The sequence below is a fragment of the Leucopleurus acutus genome (genome assembly GCF_964270905.1).
Source record: "Leucopleurus acutus genome assembly, chromosome: 5".
In the NCBI taxonomy this organism is placed as follows: Eukaryota; Metazoa; Chordata; class Mammalia; order Artiodactyla; family Delphinidae; genus Leucopleurus; species Leucopleurus acutus.
In genome coordinates, this window is record NC_139147.1 from 11,584,341 (window position 1) to 11,598,741 (window position 14,401).

At 43.5% G+C, this 14,401-nt stretch overlaps 1 protein-coding gene across 2 annotated transcripts in view; it reads left to right on the forward strand.

The window, feature by feature from the left end:
- Positions 1-5,297: 5,297 nt before the first annotated feature.
- Positions 5,298-14,401, forward strand: part of TMEM50B (transmembrane protein 50B) — a 34,826-nt gene continuing 25,722 nt past the window's right edge. Inside the window, exon 1 of one of the 2 annotated variants that reach the window (XM_082839925.1) lies at positions 5,298-5,415. The gene's annotated coding sequence lies outside the window, so the exon portion shown is untranslated. The remainder of the gene's footprint in view (positions 5,416-14,401) is intronic. The other variant, XM_082839924.1, reaches the window with a different exon arrangement.

Sequence of the window (14,401 nt, forward strand, 5' to 3'; positions counted from 1 at the left end):
TGCATGGACTTCTCATTGCAGTGGCTTCTCTTCTTGCGGAACACAGGCTCCAGGTGCGCAGGCTTCAGTAGTTGTGGCACGTGGGCTCAGTAGTTGTGGCTCGCGGGCTCTAGAGCGCAGGCTCAGTAGTTGTGGCGCATGGGCTTAGTTTCTCTGTGGCACGTGGAATCTTCACCGACCAGGGCTTGAACCCATGTCCCCTGCATTGGCAGGCGGATTCTTAACCACTGTGCCACCAGGGAAGTCCCTAGTTGTTAAGTATTTCAAATATCACCCCTGACCACAGGCATTCAGGAGGTGAGGCCAGGGATGTCAGGTGTTTTGCAATGTACAGGTGGTTGACCAAAATGAGGAATTGTTCCGTGTCCTGCTCAACATTCAAATGTCCCACCAGACATTCATGTGGGTGAATACTCTGTTTATAGTCATTTAAGCCTAGAATGGGATTATATTTTACATACAAATATGACATAATTTTGCATGATTTTAAATACACTCATTTTTTTCCATAAATACAACTACTGTGAAAATTGTACTTCATTTTCTTGGGAATATTACCAAGAGTTGTACCTCATTTTAGAAAAACATGGCACCATGGCTTATGGCATTAGAATTACCAGTACTACATGCCTACTGGAGTTTGCATTTGCAGTGCTGAAGGCAAATATGTACCAGAGGAGATCAGAGATCCCTTTTAATTTAGAAGCAAGTGTTATTAAATCAGTGGAGGTCATAGCTAGTGTCCAAGACGGCCCCTAAAAATCCCCTTTCTGATATTCACATTTTTTTGTGTAGCGCTCTCCCACAATACAGCAAACATGATGGTATGCTCTGTGTGACCAACAGAATATAGCAAACGTGATGGTATATCTCTTCTGAGGCTAGAAGCTTCCTGCTCTCACTCTCTCTCAGATCAGTCACTCTGAGTGAAGTCAGTTGCCATATCTTGAGGCAGCCTTGTGGAGAGGCACATGTACTCAGGAACCAAGGTCTCCAGCCAACAGCCATGTAAATAAGCTTTATGGGAAGCAGACCCTCAGGCAAGTCTTTAGATGTTTGCAGCCCCAGCTGACAGTTTAATTATAAGCTCATGAGGAATTCTGAGCCAGAACAACTCAACTAAGCTGCTCTCAGATTCCTGACCCTCAGAAATTGTACAAGATTATAGATAAATAGTTGATGTTTCAAGTTGCTGATGTTTTGGGATAATTTGCTAGATAGCAATAGATAACTAATACAGAAGACATACATGAAACTCAGTAATCTCATTAATTTCATCAATAAGCATCGTTTAAAAAACATTTCATATGTGTTACCCTTCTAGTATAATTAAAGTCAATCTATATTATAAAAATTACGTGTTGAAATGATTTATTAATTTTGGGGTCACCTATTGTATTTCTGTCTTATACTGTCCCCAGAGACCTTCCATCTAACTTCTTTAGGGCTTCTTTTTTAAAAATTTTATTTATTTTTGGCTGCATTGGGTCTTTGTTGCTGCATGCGGGCTTTCTCTAGTTGTGGCATGCAGGCTTTCTCTAGTTGTGGCGAGTGGGGTCTACTCTTTGTTGCAGTGCGTGGGCTTCTCATTGCGGTGGCTTCTCTTGTTGTGGAGCACAGGCTCTAGGCGTGCCGGCTTCAGTAGCTGCAGCACGCGGGCTCAGTAGTTGTGGCACATGGGCCCTTGAGTGCCCGGGCTTCAGTAGTTGTGGTGCATGTGGGATCTTCCTGGACCAGGGATTGAACCTGTGGCAAGTAGATTCTTAACCACTGCACCACCAGGGAAGTCCCTTTATGGCTTCTTATACTACTATACTACTGTATATTTTTCTGACCCATCCTCTGTTCCCTGTTACCCACTGAAGAATTTGTCTCTGTATCAGTCTTTTAAACACTGGTGTCTGAATATATCCTTGACATACAGTACTTGTAATATTTCATCACCACCTCTTCCTGTGTCACAACATAGATGGTTATTTTAACATGACACATAAAAAATCCTGACTCATTTGTGAGAGTATCATACTTCTCATTTTCTCTGTATGTATCTCTATTTAAACTGAGATTATGTCCCCCTTTTTCTGTTCTCAAACTAGTTTTTTTGTTTGTTTTTACTATTCTAAAAAGCCAGTTTGAGACTGTTTTTTTATGTTATTTGTAACTGAAAGAAACCAAATGATAAATGTATCCACTGTCATCAGAGTCTAGACTCCAGAAAGAAGTGTTTCCTCTTCTGCCTAAATCAAATGATCTTCCAAGCTTTGGTATCCTGTTTTCCCTCTAAAAGACCATCTTTTACCTAGATGACTGATACTGACTATCCATCCTTTTAGGAGAGGGTCATTTAAGATCCAAAGGAATGTAATCTTAGTCTTAAGTCAACTTCATCCAAATACAACAGTTCTAACTGACTTACTAACAGGAAGTCTTTTTGTTTCACAACCCAATAAGCTTACAGAGAAAGACAGTATTTTGGGAAGTACATGGTTACACAATATGCTTTACATAACATAGCTCCTGCAGTATACTTTGGTGTACTTAAAAGATGGGACATGAATGCCATCCATTAGAGTAAGTTCATGAAGCAGCCTCAAGAAAGTAAGAACAAACCAGAACCTGTGGGACCTGGTGTGAAGGACAGCCTGGATTGTTCCTTTCTCTTAGTAGGTTTGAACCAACTGGACTGGATTCTACCTGTCCAGTTTTAGGTGAAGTAGGTCTTTTAGAACCTGTCCTGGCCCAAACCTGAAGTCACAAAGACTCCAGAATCTAGGAGGTAATAGGAATTTAAGAAAACATGCTTAGGTAGAGAGATAATCGAATACCAACTGAATGAGGGCATATGTGGAGTTTTTTTAAAGCTGATCGGCAAGTTTACTAAAGACTCAAATCAGTACATTTGAAATGCTGACACTGAAATGTTGACATCAGCAACTTAATCCCAATATCTTTCAAATGCCCATATTTTTGAAAGCATAGCTACATACATGTTTGACTCTCTGTGAAGGAGAGGCTTACAGAATGATAGAGAAACAAGCTGCATTAGTGCAAGTCCCCCCTCACGTCTGGGAAGGCAACTCAAAGCACGTGCATCCTAATGGCAGGTCAACAGTAACATCCTTCTTCATAAATGGGGGTAAGCATTTGTTCTCAGATACTCTTCTGTAATAAAGGTAAAACATCTAGTAGAATCTTAAAATACTTAATGTTTTAAACAGTGATGAGATTTGAGACTATGGTAGAAACTTCTACTTGTCCCCCAGTATCTATTCTTCCTTTCTTCCTCAGTACTGAAACTGCATTTTCTAGCCTCCCTTCCAGTTTAGTGTAGCCAAGTGACTAAGTTTTTGCCAGCAGAATGAAAGCAGAAATGGTATATGCGAACTTTGGGAAAGGTTCTTTTTTTTAAAATAGTACAACCACTTTATTTATTTATTTATGGCTGCGTCGGGTCTTAGTTGTAGCATGCGGGACCTTTCCTTGAGGCGTGAGGGCTCTGTAGCTGTGGCATGTGGGATCTTAGTTTCCTGACCAGGTATCAAACCTTCGTCCCCTGCATTGGCAGGTGGATTCTTAACCACTGGACCACCAGGGAAGTCCAGGGAAAGGTTCTTAAAGAGAGGGCATGTTCCCTTTGTCCTCTCACCTTCTGGTTGGAATGCAAGTATAATGGCTAGAGCTCCAGCAGCTCTCTTAGACCATGAAGTGACATTGGGAATGGAGGCTGATATCTTCCAAATACAAGTATATTTGAAAGCATAAATAAATACATGTGTGACTTTCTTGGCTGCAACAAGGATGCTGCATCTGTCTCCATGAAGTGCCAGGCCAGCTCTAGGCTAACTGTGGACTTCTAAAACTTGAGAGGGAAATACCAATTTTTGTTTAAGCCACTCTTATTTTCTGGTTGTCTTCCCCTGCACGTTTGTGCCCCGGTCCGGGAAGATCCCACATGCCGCGGAGTGCCTAGGCCGTGACCCATGGCCACTGAGCCTGCGCGTCTGGAGCCTATGCTCCACAAGAAGATAGATTTTGAAATCTTTTATTTATTTACTTACTTTTTGGCCACACTGTGGCCTGCGGGACCCTAGTTCCCCGACCAGGGATCGAATCTGCATCCCCCGCAGTGGAAGCACAGAGTCCCAACCTCTGGACAGCCAGGGAAGTCCCTAAAAACTTACTTTAAAAAGTCAACTTTCATAGGTCAGCAATTTAACTAATTTTAAGGTTGCACATATTTTAAAAGTAATTTATTCAACAAATATTTATTGGGCACCTAGATCCTAGCACATGTTATCAGGATGATGGGTAATGTAACTGAAAGTGTATGTAAAATATAAAAGATAGAAAAATAGTATCCATGAAAATGAGAACTGAGAGATAGTGGAAAAAATATCAAAAACTAGGGATTGTTCCTCTTACACGTATAAGAGTTATAGGAGTAACAGGAGTAGAAGAGGATGGCCTTTTGTGATAACTTGGGACACAAAACCTTTTATTTTATTATACTTCAGGTAAAAGCTTTTTTAGATTTCTATTGATAATAACTGGACTTACACAATGCCTTTCCCCCAAGCAATTAAATGACATTTTATATTCCATAGGAAATTTAGACAGAGGGGGCTTGCAAAGGCTGTTGAAGTTACATTGAAAATTCAAGATGTAGTGTCTTTAAAGGATACAGTAGGAAGAGACCTGACAATAAGAAAAACAAAAATCTGGTGGATGGCCGGGAAAAGCTTCAGGACAGAATCAGAAGACTAGTTAGTTGTGTTGGTAACCTCGGGTTACAGTACTAGTTGGTAGCCTTGGACAAGTAACTTCACCTTTCTAGGCCTCCATTTCTGAGTGGCGGGGATTAGAAAAGGACATCTTTACAGACCTTCAGTTCCTGAGAACCCTCTTGGAGCACGTGCCCTACACTGGGCAGCTGGTGGTCAACGCCGCTGGGCCTATAGGCAAAGAGAGCCCCTGCCCCTGGGTCTTGGGCTCCCCCTGCACGTGATCTCACGGATGCTGCACTTGAAGTCCCTGAGCAGGAACGCAGCTGTGCTGCCATCCAGAAGACAACATGAGTGGCCAGGTATACGCGTCCGCTAATTTACAGACGCCAAACCTGGCCGGCAGCTCCCGGAGACCCGGTGAAACCCGGGAGCCCTCGCTCCGCCCCGTGGCGTCCTCGCCCCGCCCCTAGAGCCCCGCCCCGCCCCGGCCGGCCACTTGCTGCGCGCGGATTGGCTGCTGCGGTGCGCACGGCGCCGCGCCCCGCCCCGCCGGCGCCCTCGCCTTTCGCCCGCGGACTGCTACCGGCTCCCGAGGGCTGAGGTGGAGCCGAGGACCCCGGCTCTGCTGCGGCTGAGCCGCCTCCTCCTCTGCGCTCGCGCCTGGTGTCGGCTTGGACGTCGGGTAAGCCGGGTGAGTGCGGGAGGCCGGTTTGGGGCGTGCGAGGGGCTGGCGCTTGCCGCCCGCGCGTAGGAAGGCACCCCCGGTTCGTCCGGCCCGGCCTGCGAGGTGCGGCGATGCCCGGCCCGGCCTCTCCGGTGAGAGGCGCCGCCGGGAGGAGCGGGTCCGCGGGGCGGGGGCCGCTGCCGCCCCCTCCGCACTAGCCCGCGTCCCCTCGGGCGAGCGTGGCTGGCGCTCGGCCGGAGCGGGCCGCACCGCCACGTTGTCTCACCATCGAATTGCTTCCCTGGAAGGTCTGGAAAGGTTTCCGTCTTGAGCCTGTCAGCTTCCCGGGGCGACGGGCGGTGGGGAGACGATGTGCGGCCCGCACGGGGGTCAGGGGGCCACTCAGGTGCTTCGTCGCCCCTCCCGTTTGCTCTGAACCATGGCTGGGAATGTTTTCAGTGTTCGGCGCTCTTTTCCGAGTCTCTCCGTAGGAGAGTCAGGTACAGAGGTGTGAAATGGAAATGGAAGAGGGTCAACCTTCTTTCGCGTATTAATCATAAAGTGTTCGTGCCCTTTTAGATAAAGAGCAGCAGAGAGTTGCCCATGTAGCAAAGGTAGTTGTGCTGGGGAAGACCATTTTGGTTTCTAACCAATAAATTGGCTTCCGAGTTAATCAATGGAAGGTGCTTAGTTTGAAAGGTAAATATATGACCTTTTGAAGCCCAAGCAGTGCTGAGATCGACTGTGCTCGCTCCCTCCCCGCTGCTGGCGCCGCGCGCGCGCGTGTGTGTGTTTGTGTGTGTTGGGATTTCTCTTCGGAGTGTCCCACCTCTTCTCTCAAACTGTTCACCTACCTGCGCTATAAATCCCTTTCCTTAACAATTACCAAGCCTCTTACTCCCAGGATTGTTACACTTCTTTTCCATCATCTTCAGACAAACGTAGTTTTCAGACGTAGAACAAACGTTAGACATTTTTTTGCCGATAATAGTGTTGCAAGCCTCTTCGTCCTTAAAATGAACATCAAAAGTTATCTTGAATATCGACCCGACAGGAAAAGCTGGGTTAATGAGAGCACGGAGAGGATGCAGTGTTCCTCTTCCGGAGACACGCCTTCCCCTCCCCCATCCTCCTTGGCCCATTACTGGCTGGTCATTTCTGAATTCACTTCTGGAGTCCGAGGTAAAGAATTTATCTTATTAGTTTATCCTTATCTGCCCTTTTTAAATGATTACGGTAATATATCCAGGTTGTAAACTCTTTTTGTAATGTTACAGAATAATATCAAGTAAAAATTGAAACAGCACAGAAGTATATCAAGTGAAAAGTTAGAATTCCTTGTTTCTTTACTTTGCATCCTGAATTCCAGTCCCTAGGAGGGGTTAGTACCATGATACTATTGGGCAACTGACTTAGTATAAGGACACGTCTCCATATCAGCGTGCACCTACCTCATTTTTAAAGTGCTGTACAGTACGCAGCTGTTTAGATATACTCTAATATATTTTATTGGTCCCTTAATGATGGACGTTTGGTTGTTTCTGGGTTTTAGCCATTAAAAGACTTACTGCAAGAAAATCTTTTGGGCATTGTTGGATAAGTTTCAGGTAGTGCTCTTTTTACCAGGAATCTTTTTTTGTAACTTGAAGGATTTTATAATTTAAAAGCAGTAGTTAATTTGCTTGATTTAAATGCATTTCTTAGAATCTGTGTGTCTTTTTATATTTAGAGACTGGATCAAAAAAATTTTGAGGACCAGGTTAAATAATGGTTAATTTATTAACCTTGTTACCACTTAATGGTGTTGACTTTAAGGTTATATTGATTCATTTGATTAGCTTGGCAGGAATGAATAGAGAAGGCCTTAAGGAAGAGAAAATTTGAACAGAGGCTGTGTAATACCCTCCTGTGGTAATCCCCTTGAATATCCAACAGTAACAGATGTTCTTTTGTTGCAAAATGTATCTCAGGTACCAAAAAACGTGTACAGAATATATATAAATATATAATTTAAATAATACTATTGCAATGATCAACATTGTATCTACAACCAAATTAAGAAATGAAACATTTACATCTTTCTTCCAGAGGTGGCCTCTACCCTGATTTTTTAAATTAATCTTTTTCTTGCTTTCATTTTGTTTTGTTTTTTGACCATGCCGCGCAGCTTGTGGGACTTTAGCTCCCCGATCAGGGATCGAACCCGGGCCCTTGGTACTGAAAGCACCGAGTCCCAACCACTGGACCGCCAGGGAATTCCAGTCTTTCCCTTGCTTTTTAAAATAAGCTTTACAGGGCCTGCATGCTGGCACAGTGGTTAAGAATCTGCCTGCCAGTGCAGGGGACACAGGTTCGAGCCCTGGTCCAGGAAGATCCCGTACGTCGCGGAGCAGCTAAACCTGTGCACCACAATTACTGAGCCTGCTCTCTAGAGCCCGCGAGCCACAACTACTGAGCCTGTACTCTAGAGCCTGCGAGCCACGACTACTGAGCCCACGTGCCACAACTACTGAAGCCCGTGCGCCTAAAGCCTGTGCTCCGCAACAAGAGAAGCCACCGCAGTGAGAAGCCCACGCACCACAACGAAGAGTAGCCCCCGCTCGCTGCAACTAGAGAAAGCCCGAGAGCAACAATAAAGACCCAACGCGGCGAAAAAGAAAATAAATAAATTTTAAATAAGCTTTACACATAAATGCATAAATATACACATGTACATATATGCACACGTATATAAATATTTACACATAAACAGTATATTTAGTTTTGAGTGAGGTGTTAAAAACAAAACAAAATTCTCATACACATAGCATGTTTCAAAGTTTTATTTTATAGTTATTGAGAGTGCCACAAAGAACTGTTTTTTTTGGCTGCACTGGATCTTCATTGCAGTGCACAGGGCTCTTTGTTTAGAGTTTCTCACTAGTTGCCATGCAGGCTTAGTTGCCCTGCGGCATGTGGGATCTTAGTTCCCCAGTCAGGATCGAACCCGAGTTCCCTGCATTGGAAGGTGGGTTCTTAACCACTAGACCACCAGGGAAGTCCCACAAAGAACTGGTTTTAAGAGGATTTAAGAAATAGATATCTGTGTAGTCCATAGGGAAAGGAATGTCTCAATAAAATTGCTGAGTTAGATATAATTGGTTAATGTTCCAGAGGGCAACAAAATCATAATACCTTGTGATTAATCATTTCTACCAGACTATAAAATCATAACACCTTATTAATTTCTGCAGTTAAACTGAAACCTTACAGGACTATAAACTGTGTCTTTATTAACAGTGGGTTGTTCATTAAATAAACTGTGATAACAAAGTTATTTTCCTCAGAGCACAGATGAGGACCAAACATGCTTATTAGAAAATGCTAGCACTTTCTCAATTTGAGATTAAAAATTTGTTCCATAATTGTAAGCACAAACCTGACTGTGTAAGGAAAGGACAATATTGTCACTTTTAGATGAAAGCTTCCAGGAAAGATGAGCAGGACGGAATGGCTTCAGCTTTCCTGTTTCCCTGACAGGGCCCCTTTCTCAGGAGGTCAGTGGGCAGTGTTACGAGGGAGTCTTGGCTACGGTGTTCACTCCAGTCAGGGCATCAGAGGGCTCTAGTGTGCACCAAATACTGGAAAGATGGCAGAAATACAGACTGAGGGAGTGGGCTGCTCACCGTGGCCTGCATGCAGTGATCAGTGTTGGTCAAAGTAGAACCTTCTGTGAGGGAAGTGAATGTCCTTTGCTGATGCAGGCTGCAGGGTTCAGAAGGAAAGCAGGAACTGCACCAGCATATGATCAAGATCAAGCCAAGCACAGCTGAGTACAGATAGGAATCTGGGTCAGGTTCATGGGGCATTCAGTCCTCAGGTTAAAAAGCTGGATAGGGACTTCCCTGGTGGTCCAGTGGTTAAGACTCTGCACTTCCCAGACTAAATGTCCATTGACAGATGAATAGATAAAGAAGATGTGGCACATATATACAATGGAATACTATTCAACCATAAAAAGAAATGAAATTGAGTTATTTGTAGTGAGGTGGATGGACCTAGAGTCTGTCATACAGAGCGAAGTAAGTCAGAAAGAGAAAAACAAATACCATATGCTAACACATATATATGGAATCTAAAAAAAAAAAACGGTACTGATGAACCTAGTGGCAGGGCAGGAATGAAGACTTAGACATCTAGAATGGACTTGAGGACACGGAGGTGGGGTGGCGGGAGAGTAGCATGGACATATATTTGGACACTACCAAATGTAAAATAGCTAGTGGGAAGCAGCCGCATAGCACAGGGAGATCAGCTCAGTGCTTTGCGACAACCTAGAGGGGTGAGATGGGAGGGTGGGAGGGAGGCTCAAGAGGGAGGGTATATGGGGATATATGTATGCATATGGCAGATTCACTTTGCTGTACAACAGAAACTAACACGGTATTGTGAAGCAATTATACTCCAATAAAGATGTATTAAAAAAAAAAAAAAGACTGCACTTCCACTGCAGGGGCCACGGGTTTGATCCCTGGTTGGGGAACTAAGATCCTGCATGCCATATATAAATAAAAACTTAAAAAAAAAAAAAAAAGCTGGCATAGTACCTGGTTGCACTGCTTCAGTCTGGCCCGGTTGTCCTCGTCTGGGGCATAGCTGGATCCTCTTTACCTCTCCTGTGTGGGGATCTTTCCTGTATTCTCTTTCGTTGATTTACTCTCTCCAGTGGCACTCAAACTCCAGTAGCTTCTTGACAAGAAGAGTTACGTTTTCTTGGAGACGTTGCCTGTCTGAATATGTTTTGATTCTATCCTCATACTTGACTGATATTTTGGCTGGTAATAGAATTTTAGTTGGAAGTAATTTTCTTTCAGAATTTTGAAGTAATTGGTCCATTGTCATCTTGCTTCTCGTGTTGCTGAGAATTCCAAAGTATTATGATTCCTGATCCTTTGTATTTGACCTGTTTTTTTTAAATTAATTTTTATTGGCGTATAATTGCTTTACAATGTTGTGTTAGTTTCTGCTATTTGTTTTTGTTTTGTTTTGTTTTTAATTTCTGCAGACTAATTTCTGCTTTGACTCCAGTGGTTTGAAATTTAAAATGGCCTGTCTTAGCGTGGGTCTATTTTCATCCATTAGGTTGAGTATCTGATGAGCCCTTTAAATCTGGAAATACAGTACTTTCTATTCTGGAGAGATTTTCCTGAATATTTTGTTATTTTTCTCCCTTGTATTCTCTATAGTGTCTCCTGAAACACCTGTTATTTAGATGTGAGCCTTTTAAAGATCTTCTAATTTTCTTACCTTTTTTCTTCTGTTTTCCACCTACTTACTGCTAGATTTTGGGGGGCTGGGGGTTGGGGGCACCACGTGGCTTGTGAGATCTTAGTTCCCCGACCAGGGATCAAACCCACGCCCTCGGCAATAAAGGAGCAGAGTCTTAACCACTGGACCACCGGGGAATTCGCACTGCTAGGTTTTCTTAACTTTTATTTCTCAACCTTTGTATTTGGATTAAAAAAAATTACACAGTTATGTTTTTATTTTTCAAAGCTATCTTTTAGTCTCTGAATGTTTCTTATGATAGGATCCTATTCTTGCTTTAAAATGCAATATGTTCTCTTATCTCTGAGGTTATAGTGATTTTGTTTTCTTTCTCTGCATAGCTTTCCAGATTCTTATCTGGAAGGAAAGGATCTGGCTGCTAGTCTTCTGCACCAGAACAGAGGAACAGAGGTCCCTTCTGTCCAGTTTTCAGTATGATACCTGCATCTTCTGTTGTGCCTGGTATCACCCAGTCCAGAACACAAGACATAGGGGGGAAAAAGCCTCAGATTTCTGCCAGGATATGGAAGAAGCAGTTGCCAGTACCATGACGAGAAAAGGGACAGGTTCTGGGATCTGACTTTTCTTCCTGCTTCCTCCCAAGTTGTCACTGTGTTGGTTCTCAGCTTTCCCCACCACTGGCTTGGGAATTCGGCTTTCTTGGGTGTGCTAAGTCAGTTACCATGTCCATCTGCTTTCCAGCTTTCAAAATTTTATTGCTATTGTTTCATCTTCTGTTCTCCCTATCGTTAGGAGTTTATGACTTTTTAAAAACTCCTTTTATTGATTGCAGTTTTCGTGAAGTTTCAAGAGGGAGCAGAATGAGGTGCTATGTACATCTGCCATCATCACCCAGAGATAGTAATCGTTTTTCTCTTCCAAATAATAATGGCAGTACTGCCAGGAGCAGAGTGCCCTCTACAAAAGCAGTTGTATGTATGTGAACCATCTTCTTGGTAGGTAGTGGTTGATGGCATTGAGTGATCACATGTGCTGGACACTGCTTTTCTTATTAATTCTCACTTACTGAGGGATGTGCTGTCATATCCCCAGTTTACACCTCAGAGGACCATAGCCCAAGGACATTTAAAGCTTGAACAGTGCCTGTCACACAGCGACTCTTCCATTAAAAGTGGAATGGATAAATGAACATGGCCAAGTAGGCACAGCTGGGAAGAGGCTGAAGGTAGGAGAGGGCCCAGGCCAGTGCTAACTCCAAAGCCTGTACTGTTAGCTGCCTGCATGGTGGCTAATGCTGGAGGAGGATAATTGGTACTTCAAGGCATCCACTTCCTTTGAGCCCCTTAGAAATGTTCTTACTCTAGGCCTTTGGCATCGCAGTACTGCTTGCCAGGTGGGTTCCCTTTCACCTGTGTGGTTCAAAGCTGTGACCCTGGAGCCAGTGTCTCTGAACTGGGGAGTAGGGCATTTTCTGAGCAATCCCAGAGGATGCAAAGGTGCCTAAGCATGTCTTCTTCTGGGAAACCTAGGTAAAGATGGCCTCAGAGAGTGAGTGAAGTTTTGCCATGGCTGGATCAGCTCTGGGATTGTGTAGCAGTCATCTTTTTTAGGTGGCAATTCATGATAGTATGGCTTTCTATTTTTTCAACTTTTTATTATAAAAAAATTTTAAACATACAGAAAAATTGAACAGTACATTCAACATTTTAACATTTTGCCATATTTGCTTTACTTTTTTTTTCCTTAACCATTTGATCATATGTTGCTGACATCGACACCTCACCCCTAAATATGTAAGAATGCATCTCCTAACAAGGTCATTCTCTTTATGTAACCACAATACTATCATTATCACATCTGGGAAAATAATTCTGTAATATTCTCTGTCTGACCTGTATTCAGATTTACCCATTTGGCCCAGACTGCCTTAAAAAATTTTTTTTTTTGGAAACCAGGATCAATAAAGGTTTACACATTTCACTTGGTTTGTTAATTGTATGTTTTGACGTAGGTGAAATTAATGATGAAATCTTTTGAACTTTCTAGTTCATATCGCTCTTGGAGACTGCTTCATTACTAGAAGGGTCATGTTTCTCAGAATCTTAGCCAGGGAAGGTATCCTTGATGTAATCTGGTTCAGTTATTTCCAAACTTGGCTGATGTGTGTCCTGAAGGTTGAATTGGGAGTTTGTAGACAAAGAGATGAAAGGGGCATTCCAAGGACATAGATAGATATATAGATATAGAAATATGTAAATAAATATATTAAAATTATTTAGCAGTTTTCCTAACAGTAGGTATTCAGTAAGTACTGGCTTCCTTCTCCCTTTTATTTCTTTGTGGCTGGAGTAAAGAGTACATCAAGATAGTAGAAGATAAGAAAGCTATAATAGGGGAGACTGTAAGTACCCTGTATCTTTTGGACTTTATCTCAGGCTGTTGGAAGTTTTTGATGAAAGGCACGATCCGGTCTGAGTTTTAGAAAATTCTGGCAGGATCTGAACTTGAGGAAGCAGGGAGAATGGTTTTAAGAAATAATATGTTTTAGGGACTTCTCTGATAGTCCAGTGGTTAAGACTCTGTGCTTCCACTGCAGGGGGCATGGGTTCGATCCCTGGTCGGGGAAGTTCTGCATGCCATGCGGTGCGGCCAAAAAAAAGAAATAATATGTTTTAATATATTGTCCTGGCAAGATTTATTTCCCTTATTGAAATGATGCTTCTTTTTACCAGCGTCTACAGATTATCAGTTTAAATAAACCTAGGTGTAAAGAAGTAGACTTTTTTTTGTGTGTGTGACAGGATAATGAGACAGGTATTGCATTTCAAAATTTGAAAGACAAAATAGTTAGAGTCAGTCATTCAACAAGTATTTGAGTGCCTATTATATGCCAGGCCACTGTGCTAGGCTCTGGGAGAACTACATTGAGCAAAAATGGGCAGGGAATGTCCTTTGTGGATTTTACTCTCTTCAGGGGAAGGTATGTATTAATCAAATAAGAAGATTAATAATGAAGTACTAAGGGGATTAGATCTGGCCGTGGAGTCAGGAGGTCATGGAAGTCATATCTTTTTATTATTATTATTATTTTTTGCGGTACGCGGGCCTCTCACTGTTGTGGCCTCTCCCGTTGCGGAGCACAGGCTCCGGACGTGCAGGCTCAGCGGCCATGGCTCACGGACCCAGCCGCTCCGTGGCATGTGGGATCCTCCCGCACCGGGGCACGAACCCGCGTCCCCTGCATCGGCAGGTGGACCCTCAACCACTGCGCCACCAGGGAAGCCCAAGTCGTATCTTTTTAAATTTTATTTTATTTATTTATATTTTTGGTGGCCGTGCCATGAGGCATGAGGGATGTGGGATCTTAGTTCCCCTTCCAGGGGTCGAACCTGTGCCCCCTGAAGTGGAAGTGCGGAGTGTTAGCCACTAGACAGCCAGGGAGGTCCCCATATCATCCTTCACTTTCAACAATATCATCCTTTCAACAACCTGCACCAGGTTGCAGGTGAGCCTGCGCTCTAGAGCCCGTGAGCCGCAACTACTGAGCCCTTGTGCCACAACTACTGAAGCCCACACGCCTAGAGCCCACGCTCGCAACAAGAGAAGCCACCGCAATGAGAAACCCGCGCACCGCAAGGAAGAGTAGCCCCCGCTCGCCATAACTAGAGAAAGCCCGTGCGCAGCAACGAAGACCCAATGCAGCCAAAATAAATAAATAAATATTAAAGAAAAGAAACCCCCTGTG